The following is a 12,196-nucleotide window of genomic DNA, read 5'->3' as shown; positions in this document are numbered from 1 at the left end:
GAATAGTGGGAGTATCATAACAGACTTGAATACTATAAATTGTTTACACATTAAAAGAGTAATGTTCAGAAAAAGGGTAATCATAATCATGACAATTTTTATAAATATAATCATCACTACCTTTTATAGCATAAGTTTCATCACAATAATCATCATAAGTAGCAACTTCGTTCTCATCATAATCGATTGAAACCTCTTCCAAGATAGTGGAATCATCACTAAATAAAGTTGACACTCTTCCAAATCCACTTTTATATTCATCACAATAAGATTCAACATCCTCCAAAATAGTGGGATCACTACTTCCTAAAGTTGACACTCTTCCAAACCCACTTTCATCAATATAATCATCATAGGTAAGAGGCATGCTATCATCATAACAACTTTGCATATCAAAACTTGGGATGCTAAAAATATCATCTTCATTAAAAGTAGCGTCCCCAAGCTTGGGACAAATAGTAGTTCCAGCAAATATATTCTCAAATATTTCATCCTCATCAAAGCTTCCCCAAGCTTGGGCCTTTTCATATCATAAGCATAATCACTCTCATCATTAATAGTATGGATAGCACCAATAGTACAACAATTATCATCATCACAATGAGTAGTAGGAGCAACATCATTTGGGAGGGATACCTTTTTACCTTTGTTGCTCCTTCTTTTTTTTTATTCTTCACATCATGTGTGGGTTCAAACTTCTTCTTTGAGCTCCTTATTGATAAGATTGGTTGAATAGAAAGCTCCTCCTCATTACCCGATTCATCATAAGAAATAATAGGAGGATATTGGGAAGTCTCTTCCCTTTCGTTAGTATTCTCATCATCTTCTATTTGCTTTCTTTTCTTTAGGTGATTGGCAATATAAGGATTTTCAATGCAATTCACCGCACAAAACAAATAAATCTCCTCTAAATCAATATCAAGGAAATGCTCAAGATAAAATTTTGGAATAAGCTTAGTTGCACGTTTCAATTCTTCATAACCCAAAAGCAAACTAAGTTCATTATAATGAGCAAGGGAGATCAAATCATCAAAAAATTTGGACACGATTCGATCATGAAACAATTTGCATTCGAGATGTAAATGACCACGTTCATTGCAAAGTTCACAACGGTAAAGATATCTTAAATTTTCAGCACTAACATTAAGCCTTTCTTGCATCCCTTTAGTTTATAAATACTTATGCCTCTTGCAATATCTATTTTCCCTATTAGGTGTGTACTTGCAAACCCAATCTACTCCACAAAAATCGACATGCTTATAAGAGATATTTTCATCATAACTAGTGCAATCATCATTAGTACTATGGATATTCAAAGAGTTCATACTAACAACATTGCAATCATGCTCATCATTCAAAGATTTAGTACCAAGCATTTTAACGCATTCTTCTTCTAGAAATTGAGCACAATTTTCCTTTCCATCATACTCATGAAATATATTAAAAAGATGAAGCGTACGAGACAAACTCAAATCCATTTTTGTAGTTTTCTTTTATAAATTAAACTAGTGATAAAACACGAAACAAAAAGATTCGATTGCAAGATCTAAAGATATACCTTCAAGCACTCACCTCCCCGGCAACGGTGCCAGAAAAGAGCTTGATGTGTACTACACAACCTTCTTCTTCTAGACATTGTTGGGCCCCCAAGTGGAGAGGTTTGTGGGGCAGTAGCAAATTTCCCTCAAGTGGATGACCTAAGGTTTATCAATCCGTGGGAGGCGTAGGTTGAAGATGGTCTCTCTCAAACAACCCTGCAACCAAATAACAAAGAGTCTCTTGTGTCCCCAACACACCCAATACAATGGCAAATTGTATAGGTGCACTAGTTCGGCGAAGAGATGGTGATACAAGTGCAATATGGGTGGTAGATAAAGGTTTTTGTAATCTGAAAAATATAAAAACAGCAAGGTAACTAATGATAAAAGTTAGCATAAACGGTATTGCAATGGTAGGAAACAAGGCATAGGGTTCATACTTTCACTAGTGCAAGTTCTCTCAACAATAATAACATAACTGGATCATATAATAATCCCTCACATGCAACAAAGAGTCACTCCAAAGCCACTAATAGCGGAGAACAAACAAAGAGATTATGGTAGGGTACGAAACCACCTCAAAGTTATCCTTTCTGTTCTATCTGTTCAAGAGTCTGTAGTAAAATAACATGAAGCTATTCTTTCCGTTCAATCTATCATAGAATTCATACTAGAATAACACCTTAAGACACAAATCAACCAAAACCCTAATGTCACCTAGATACTCCATTGTCACCTCAAGTATCTATGTGCATGATTATATGATATGCATCACACAATCTCAGATTCATCTATTCAACCAACACAAAGTACTTCAAAGAGTGCCCCGAAGTTTCTACCGGAGAGTCAAGACGAAAACGTGTGCCAACCCCTATGCAAAGGTTCATGAGCGGAACCCGCCAGTTGATCACAAAAACATATATCAAGTGGACCACATGATATCCCATTGTCACCACAGATAAGCACGGCAAGACATACATCAAGTGTTCTCAAATCCTTAAAGACTCAATCCGACAAGATAACTTCAAAGGGAAAACTCAATTCATCACAAGAGAGTAGAGGGGGAGAAAAATCATAAGATCCAACTATAATAGCAAAGCTCGCGATACATCAAGATCGTGCCATTGAGGAACACGAGAGAGAGAGAGAGAGAGAGATAAAACACATAGCTACTAGTACATACCCTCAGCCCCGAGGGTGAACTACTCCCCCCTCGTCATGGAGAGCGCTGGGATGATGAATATGGCCACCGGTGAGGGATTCCCCCTCCGGCAGGGTGCCGGAACGGGCTCTCGAGAGGTTTTTGGTGGCTACAGAGGCTTGCGGCGGCGGAACTCCCGATCTATCTTCGTATTCGATGGTTTTAGGGTATAAGGGAATATATAGGCGAAATAAGTCGGTCGGGGGAGTCTCGAGGGGCCCACGAGACAAGGGGCGCGCCCAGGGGGTGGGCGCACCCTCCTATCTCCTGGCCTCCTTGAAGCTTCCCTGGCTTGTACTCCAAGTCTCCCGGATCATGTTCGTTCCAAAAATCACGCTCCGAAGGTTTCATTCCGTTTGGACTTCGTCTGATATTCCTTTTCTTCGAAATACTGAAACAGGCAATAAAACAGCAATATGGGCTGGGCCTCTGGTTAATAGGTTAGTCCCAAAAGTAATATAAAAGTGTATAATAAAGCCCATAAACATTCAAAACAAATAAATAAATAGCAAGAATGCTTCATAAATTATAGATACGCTGGAGAGGTATCAACATGTCTATATCCAATGGGATACTTAGTACTCACTCTCTACATGTCATCCCAGTCTTGGTACTCTTGTGGTTTCTTTTGTTTGCTCGGGCTAGTAGGTATATCTATGTTATCTAACCTTGTTTACGCAGGTTCATTCCTTCCTAAGCCAACTAAAGACCACAACTTAAGTATATGCATCACAGTCATGTGTATGAGGATTTCTTGCTGATGTACATACTGTTTGCAAGAAGGACTCATGAGCATGAAGGTACATTTCCTATATTCACACCATTTGCTCCGATGCATATAGCCAAGATACATGAAACACATTGCTTACTCTGTCATGCTTATGCATTCACATGCTCTATTCCATATTTACATGATTGCATATATGTAGGGGGTGCCTATGCATGTTACATGTCTTTCCAAAGCTTTACTTGTTATTCTCTATATCTTTATCTAAAGCTTTCATGTATGTTGTCATCAATTACCAAAAAGGGGGAGACTGAAAGCACAAGTGCTCCCTGGGTGATTTTGGTAATTAATGTCAACATATCTCTTGTTGGACTAATACTTTTACCTAGTATGTTTCAGATAAGTTCAACAATGGAGTGGCATGGACTAGAGGATGTGGAACCCCTTCAACATGCTAAGGACAAAGGTTTGGCTCAAGCTCAAAGCACAAGACTCTACATTTTCCATTTTAGTGATCCAAGATCACATTGAGTCTATAGGAAAAGACAATACTATCAAGAGGGGATGAGGTGTTGCTTAATGAGTTTCTTGCTCAAAGTGCTTAGTGATATGCTCCAAAGCCCTCAACCACTTTCTCACATCCACATTTGTCCCAAACCATAAGTCAAACTCGGCCTTACCGAATCTTTCTGTCCGGCGCCACCGAGTTCTCTGGACATAGCCACTACCAGAAACCCTAGTCTTTGCGGTCTCACCGATAGGGATCTCGGTCTCACCGAGATGGGATTGTAATCTCTCTGTTGCCCTTCGTAACATTTCTCTCAAACCAAGATAAGCGATCGGTCCCACCGAGATTGCAATGCAAACTCTCTGTTCCCTTTTGTAATGTTTCGGTCCAACCGAGATGAGCGAATCGGTCCTACCGAGTTTGCTTGACCAACCCTCTGTGTGTCTATTACCAAAATCGGTCTCACCGAGTTTGTGTAATCGGTCTTACCGAGATTACGTTATGCCCTAACCCTAACCATATCGGTCCCACTGAGTTGACATGTTGGTCCCACCAAAATTCCTAACGGTCACATTATTTACTAAATCGGTCTGACCGAGTTTCATGATTCGGTCCCACCGAGTTTGGTAAGTTGTGTGTAACGGTTAGATTTTGTCTGGAGGCTATATATACCCCTCCACCCACTCTTCATTCGTGGAGAGAGCCATCAGAACATGCCTACACTTCCAACATACATTTTCTGAGAGAGAACCACCTACACTTGTGTTGCGGTCAAGATATTCCATTCCTACCACATAAATCTTGATCTCTAGCCTTCCCCAAGTTGCTTTCCACTCAAATATTCTTTCCACCAAATCCAAATCCTGTGAGAGAGAGTTGAGTGTTGGGGAGACTATCATTTGAAGCACAAGAGCAAGGAGTTCATCATCAACACACCATTTGTTACTTCTTGGAGAGTGGTGTCTCCTAGATTGGCTAGGTGTCACTTGGGAGCCTCCGTCAAGATTGTGGAGTTGAACAAAGGAGTTTGTAAGGGCAAGGAGATTGCCTCCTTCGTGAAGATCTACCCTAGTGAGGCAAGTCCTTCGTGGGCGATGGCCATGGTGGGATAGACAAGGTTGCTTCTTCGTGGACCCTTCATGGGTGGAGCCCTCTATGGACTCGCGCAACCGTTACCCTTCGTGGGTTGAAGTCTCCATCAACGTGGATGTACGATAGCACCACCTATCAGAACCACGGCTCAAAAATCTCCGTGTCTCCAAATTGCCTTTGCACACTCCAATCCCATCCCTTTACATTCTTGCAATTTGCATGATTTACTTTCCGCTGCTCATATACTCTTTGCATGCTTGCTTGATATGTATTGTGAATGTTGAACTTGTGCCAAAACTCCACTTCAACATAAAGAAATTAAAAACTGGAACTTTTCTTGCTTAGAGTCAATTCACCCCCCTCTAGACACCTCTTCTTGATCCTTTCAGATATCCCCCAAAGAGGGATTGTCAGATCCCTAGTTATGGTAATGTCTAGGGCTAGCCTTTGGTGATGCATCATGCTTACTTTTCACAGAAAATTGAAATGGGGATGACAGAACCCCCAGCACCCCCTTTAAACCAACTAGGGTTTACAAAATCTTTTTCAATGAACCTGAAATGCCCTTCTAAAATGTTCATCATCTTTGCCTAGGTCTAGAACCTTTGGAAAAAATGGTGCACACTTTTCTAGGACAATAGAAGTTCATTGAATTAAAGCATATTCTATTTGCATTTCGACATTTAAATGCTATAAAATATTTTAAATGTCCACATAATCATAAACCGAAATGTTTAATGTTGGATATATTCCAAACAGTGGCCTTGAGCAGTTTCATGATTTTTGAATGTGTTTTGGTATTTTATTTAAAGCCAAACAGTTACAGAAGAATTAGAGAACATAAATAAAAAAAAGGACAGAAAACCCACCTGACCTACCTGGCGCCACCAACCGGCCCAGCACTGTAGCTGATCGGCCCAACCCACCTGGGTTCTCTCTCGTCTTCTTCCCTAGGCCAGTAGGCCGAGCGCGTGGCCGCAGCGTGCCGGCACGCGCCCCAGCCACCTCCTGCTTGCCGCTCCCCCTCAACGCCCTGGCCTTCTCTGGTGGAGCCACACACCCCCTGGATCCCTCTCGCTCACTCCCTCGTCCCCATCTCCTCCCCTGGCTCTCTCCCTCCCACGCAACCGAGCACGTCATTGCCGCCGTCCGCTGCCACCGCGCCCAGAGCCACTGTCTCGCCTCACCGACCCGCCCAGAATAACCGCAGGGTCATCTTCATCATCTACGAGGAGACACACGATGCTGGATGCCCCGCATCGTCGGCTACCTCGTTTTCTTCCTCCTCTGCTGTCTGAGATCATCGTCATCACTTTGTTGCCTCCAGACCTCCCCCAAGCCCACTGAGCATCTCACCGTGATCGCCGTGAGCCCCTCTACGGTTCCCTTCTTCTCTCCATGCCGTTTGCCCGCTCTAGCCACTGTTTCCGTCAGACCCGAGAACTCACCGCTGCCTGACTTCACGCCGCCGTGGCCAGAGCCCGCGTACGTCGCTCCTGAGCACAAGAGCATGCTCCTGGCGTCTCCAGGGAGCTAACCCGCAGCCCATCCTGCTCCCTAGCGCACCACAACCCCGAGCTCGCACTTGGCCGAGCTCCGGCCGCCGCCGCGATCTCGTTTCCGATGAGCTCCGGACACTCCAGCTCGTCCCGCTTCCCCCCACCAGTCGCGGAACACTCCCAGGAGCATGTAGGTGCAAACAGCATTGCAAACCGAGCCCTGTGGGTGATATCCGCTGCGCTCCGCCGCCTCTGGCCTCGCCGGCGACTCAACACCGGCGGGTTTGACCCCGCTGACCCAGGGTTTGACCCTGTTTGACTTCCTAAGGGTCACCGACAAGTGGGCCCAGGCCCCCTGCTAATTTGGGTTAAGTGCTAACTAATTTATTTAGCCCTGTTAAACACTGACATGTGGGCCCAGGGCCTTAACTAGTCTAGTTTAGTATTAGTTTAGAATTAATTAACTTAGGTTAATTAGTTTAGTCACTGACCAGTGGGCCCCACTGGGCAGGTTTGACCTATTCGGCGCATGTTGACCCGCTGAGGTCAGCATGACCTAATCCTGACGCAATAAGTCATTTTCTCGATTAAACTTAATTCAAGAAATTTTAGAAAATGTCCAAAACTTCTAAAATTCATATAAATTCAACCATAACTCCAAATGAGAGAAGTTATATATGAAAAATGATCAGAAAAATCCAATCTATCCATCTGTACTGGTTTCATGCATGTTTAAATAACTTAACCTTGTTGTTTAGTTCAAAACATGTTAAGGGACTATTTAAATTTATAATTTGAATTTGGGGTTGAACCTTTGGTTCAAAATGACCCAAATCCATCTGGTTGTAGTTGCATTAGGCCAACACACTCATATTTCCATGTCATGAGCATGCATCATATTGTCGCATTGCATTGATTGTGTTCTTCCTTGTTTGTCGGTATTTGTCCCCTCTCGATAGATGTGGTTTCGACGATGAGTTTGATGACACCGATGAAGAGCTATTACTATCTTCAAAAGTGCTAGGCAAGCAAAATCCCCTTGTTCATTCTGATACAATCCCACTCTCTCACTCCTGCTCTCTTTTACTGCATTAGTACACACAACGATTCAACTGTTACCTGCTGCGGTAGTTTAACCCATTTCCTCTGCATGACCTGTCATTGTCATAGTAAATAGATGAAACCCACTAGCATGAGTAGGAGTTGTTTGAGCCCTAATGTGCCTACTCATTCATGCTTGTTTGTCATGCCCACTATTCTTCGAGTTGTGTCAGGTATAATTCATCGGGGATGAATTGGAATGGTGATGAACATGTCCTACTGTGTGTGAGCTAAGTGTGTGAACACGATTTGGTAAGGGTATCGATGAGAGGCCATGTAGGAGTACATGGTGGGTTGTTTCATTGGAACCGTCCTTAAGCACTGCGATCTGTATGTGTGATTTAAGATTTAGCTACTACCATGGATTGGGCCCAAAACCAATGGACCCTCTCAGCTCTTAACCACCCTTGTCCTCTGTCCAGGAGTTGCCAGTAGTTTTTGGTGTTTGTAGTATGCTGAAGGCCGTGCGCAGCGCTGACCCGAGGGGTGGGCTGTGATGCGGTACGCACATGGCCGGGTATGTTGAACTCTCGTTTGGTGTCGCGGAACCCTGTACACATCATTTGGGGCCGTATGTGGAAACCTCGGCCGGACTCCCTGCGGATGGAACATGAATAGGTGATACACCTGGACTAGAGACTTGAGTGTTTAGGTAGGCCGTGGCCGACGCCCTTGTTGGGCTTCTGCTTGAAGGTTGTCAAGTACATGTCGTGTAAACAACGGTAAGTGGTGAGAGCGTGTGTGAAGAAGTACACCCCTGCAGGGTTAACATCATCTATTCGAATAGCCGCGTCCACGGTAAAGGACCTCTGGGTTGCCTATACAGTTCATAGACAAGTGAAAGTGGATACTCTAGAATGCGCAAGATAAGCGTGAGTGTTATGGATGGCGTTCTTGTAGGGAGACGGGAGCGTATCCATAGTGGTGTATTGATATGGTGAATATGTGGACTCGTGTGCGCCACCTCAAAAGAGTTACTTGTAGTCGTAGTTCAGTATAGCCACCGAGTCAAAGCTGGCTTGCTGCAGTTAAACTCCGCCCCCCCTTTGTTTATAAGGATGCATATGTAGATAGTTATGATGTAAGTCTTGCTGGGTACATTTGTACTCACATTTTCTTAATTTATGTTTTTGCAGAGAGACCTCAGTCTTGCTAGTAGTTCCGCGTGGACTTCGACGTTTAGCTTGTTACCTCAGCTACAATCTGGTGCCCTCGGTAGGATTTCGTAGATAGTCAGGCTTCTTAGCCTTTTCCATTTGTAGACGTCTGTACTCAGACATGTTGTGCTTCCGTTGCTTGAATGCTCTGAATGTTGGGTTAGGAGACCCATGTTTGTAATATCTCACTCCTTGGAGCCTATTGAATAAAATACTTGAGTTGTAGAGTCATGCTGTGATGCCATGTTGTATTTGCACATATCGAGCATATTGTGTGTATGTTATTGAAATGCTTGGTATGTGTGGGATCTGACTATCTAGTTGTTTATCCTTGGTAGCCTCCCTTACCGGGAAATGTCTCCTATGCTTCCACTGAGCCATGGTAGCTTGCTACTGCTCCGGAGCACTTAGGTTGGCCGACATGTGTCCTTCTTCGTTCCTGTGTCTGTCCCTTCATGGAAATGTCACGCGATGATCCTTTAAGTCCTTGTAGCTTGCTACGACTTGGGATTCATTCGCTGTTGATCGACACGTTCGTTGTTGGGTCATGTATGCCTGTCCCTGTAAGTTAGCGCCACCTTGGGTTCACGACTAGCCATGTCATCTCGGGTTCTTTGTCATATGGATGCTAGCGACACTATCATATATGTGAGCCAAAAGGCACAAACGGCCCCGGGCCTAGTAAGGTGACACCCGTGGGAATACCGCACGTGAGGCCGCAAAGTGATATGAGGTGTTACATGCTTGATCGGTGTGGCATAGGATCAGGGTCTTGACAACTTTGGTATCAGAGCCTGACTCCTTGTAGGATTACCAAGCCAAACTGGTCAAAGTTGATTATAGAAATTCTTTAGTTATACAAGGGAATTGATTGTGGGATGGAACGTAAGGCTCTTTTTACTCCTTTACCTTATGCCCTTCTGATCCGAGTCAGCTTATCCTTCCTACGGAGTTAAGGAACTAGGCTTTCTCTTCTTTCTATTAGGATCACGTGTTACTAATCTGTAGACTTATAGGATTGATGGATTCAAGCCTCAGTTTAGTGCCTACTACCTCCGTGTGTGCATAGTTGGTCTCAGAACCTTCATATTGTGACGATCGAGTGGTTATGCCACCATTTGCAGGATGTTTTAAATCTCTTCGAGCATTTACAACCGTTATGCTGTCTAAGTCATCCTAGGTTTCTAAACAGTCTGATGCATTTGCAACTCCCTTCTTACCGTTCTGAAGTTCATTTGTGCCTGATCAACCACACTAACTAGTGTGTTGAGGTACTTCATTGACTCGGTATATAGGTTGGAGTTATTATTATGACCCTACGTGTCTTAGGGGATCACCTAGAAAGCTAGCCATGTTTTATGTTTCCAGTGTGATGATTCTGGCCATTGTTCTCGAAAGCATCCCGTGATACCACTTAGTTAGTAGGTATTATACTCCCGGGCTTTGAACCCGAGACTCACCCTACTTACCTCATTTTTATAGTGTTTGCTAGTTCCTTTAGGTTATTACTAACCTTGTGATAGCCCTCAAGGTTCATGGTATATTCTTCTTTCAAGTACTATGAACTGCTTATGGTAGAAGTTCCTCATTGAACCGGAAGTTCACAGTTAGAGTACCCTCGAGGAGTTCTCCATTCATAATTGTGACTCTGCCAGTTCTACCTTTCTGCATGGGTTATCCGGAAGAAATATGTTGCACATGGTTCGACATACTAACCCATGCATCCACAACTCAGAAAGTCGTATGTTCCTCTGAGTTGTCCATCTTTAGTTGCCTTTTGACCTTCGTCTATCAATTGATAGTGAAGAGTATGCATGCATTTGCTCATCGATGCATTTTGCTTTTGTGGTCCATCAAGCCATCCTATCCGGAATGACTTGGAGAAAACAAACTCCAATACCTCTTCCATATCTAGGATTGGGTCAAAGCAATTGTAATCCGCAAGTCAAAATGCCAATCCAGCTTTTGGTCTGTTCTACCCTGAAGTGTTACCGAGTTTATGCCAGGAATGTCATGAGAATTGCACCATCTCTTACTGATGTAGTGATAACTCTCGCCATCTCTAATCATCCATTGATTCCCGTGTTATTGTAACCGAAATGCTGACAAGTGAATCGTGATGTCCGAAATCAATACTCCTAGCAACTCTGTTGCTTGGTAGTTAAAGGACAATAACTTCATTCTTAGTGTGCTGGTTATTGAATCTTCATCCTAAGATTGATCGTGCTATCTAGTCCATATTTCTAGTACACTCCTCGATCAATGAGTTAGAACTATGTTAATTCCTTGATTATTTGATCACCTCATCTTTCCCTGAAAAGCAAGATTGTTCTTGAGCTTAATAACATATGGTGGTTTGTGATTTTCCAAATATCTTCTCGAAAGTATCACCAGGTTGTCACCTGACCGCTATGTTGAGTTCGTTATCAAGTTGGTTTTCTTGTAAACCACCCTTTCTCCAAGAACCTGTGTTGAATACCCCTGAGCCAGTTGGTTAAGCTAAACAACATCTTGGAGAGTTGGAAGATAAAAGCTTACTTGACTTAGTTCACCCCAAAGGGATATCTTGTGTGTGTGTATGTTGAAGAAAGATAATGTCTTCATCGATTGATCCTCGTGATCAATTGTCGGCACTATTGTCTTATCCAATCCTTGATTTGAGTATGGGCTATCATCAAATCAAATCAGGACCGACAATATTCATAAGGGATATTTAAATTAGTGCCCCTGGTTCCTTAGTTGTGCTCACTTTTCCCCACGCTCCAAACGTTTGCTCACTTTTCCCCTCTTCCTTAGCTGAAACTCTCACAAATGCTCATAGAGGGTGTTTGCTGTCTTGACCGTCCATTGACCGTTAATTGCTGACAAGTGGGGCCGAGTCTTCGTCTGACTGTTGCTTGCTGATGGGTGGAACCGCAAGGAGACACGTATTGGGCAGCATGTCTGAATCTAAAACAGATCTAGACAGGCCGCACTGCACCGCGCTGCCCCGCCCCCTCCGCCGGCGTCGTGTCGCATCCACCGCAGTTGTTTCCTCCACCCTATGCGCTTTTCCGTTCGTCGGCGACGCCGCGTCTCCGCGAGATATAGCCCACCTCCCCATCTGGGATTACATAGCGATGTTGAGTGAGGACGCCCGGATTGCAGTCGACCGTGGAGAGGATTGGGTCGAATCCGCGGCAGATAGTTCATGGATTAAACCTGGGTAAGCATTGTTTCCTCTTGAATTGACGTTCTAAGTCGTATTGTAGGCCGTATTTGACTTCTGTTTGCTTGAATCGTTCGAATTTGTGCTCGATTTTACCTGGCTAACTGAAGCCTTTGTTTCCTTCCCCCAACAAAATAGGATTGATCCTGCGCTGGCTTTCCGGCT

The sequence above is a fragment of the Triticum aestivum genome, chromosome 4B (genome assembly GCF_018294505.1).
Source record: "Triticum aestivum cultivar Chinese Spring chromosome 4B, IWGSC CS RefSeq v2.1, whole genome shotgun sequence".
Lineage (NCBI taxonomy): Eukaryota > Viridiplantae > Streptophyta > Magnoliopsida > Poales > Poaceae > Triticum > Triticum aestivum.
This window is presented reverse-complemented; position numbering follows the sequence as displayed.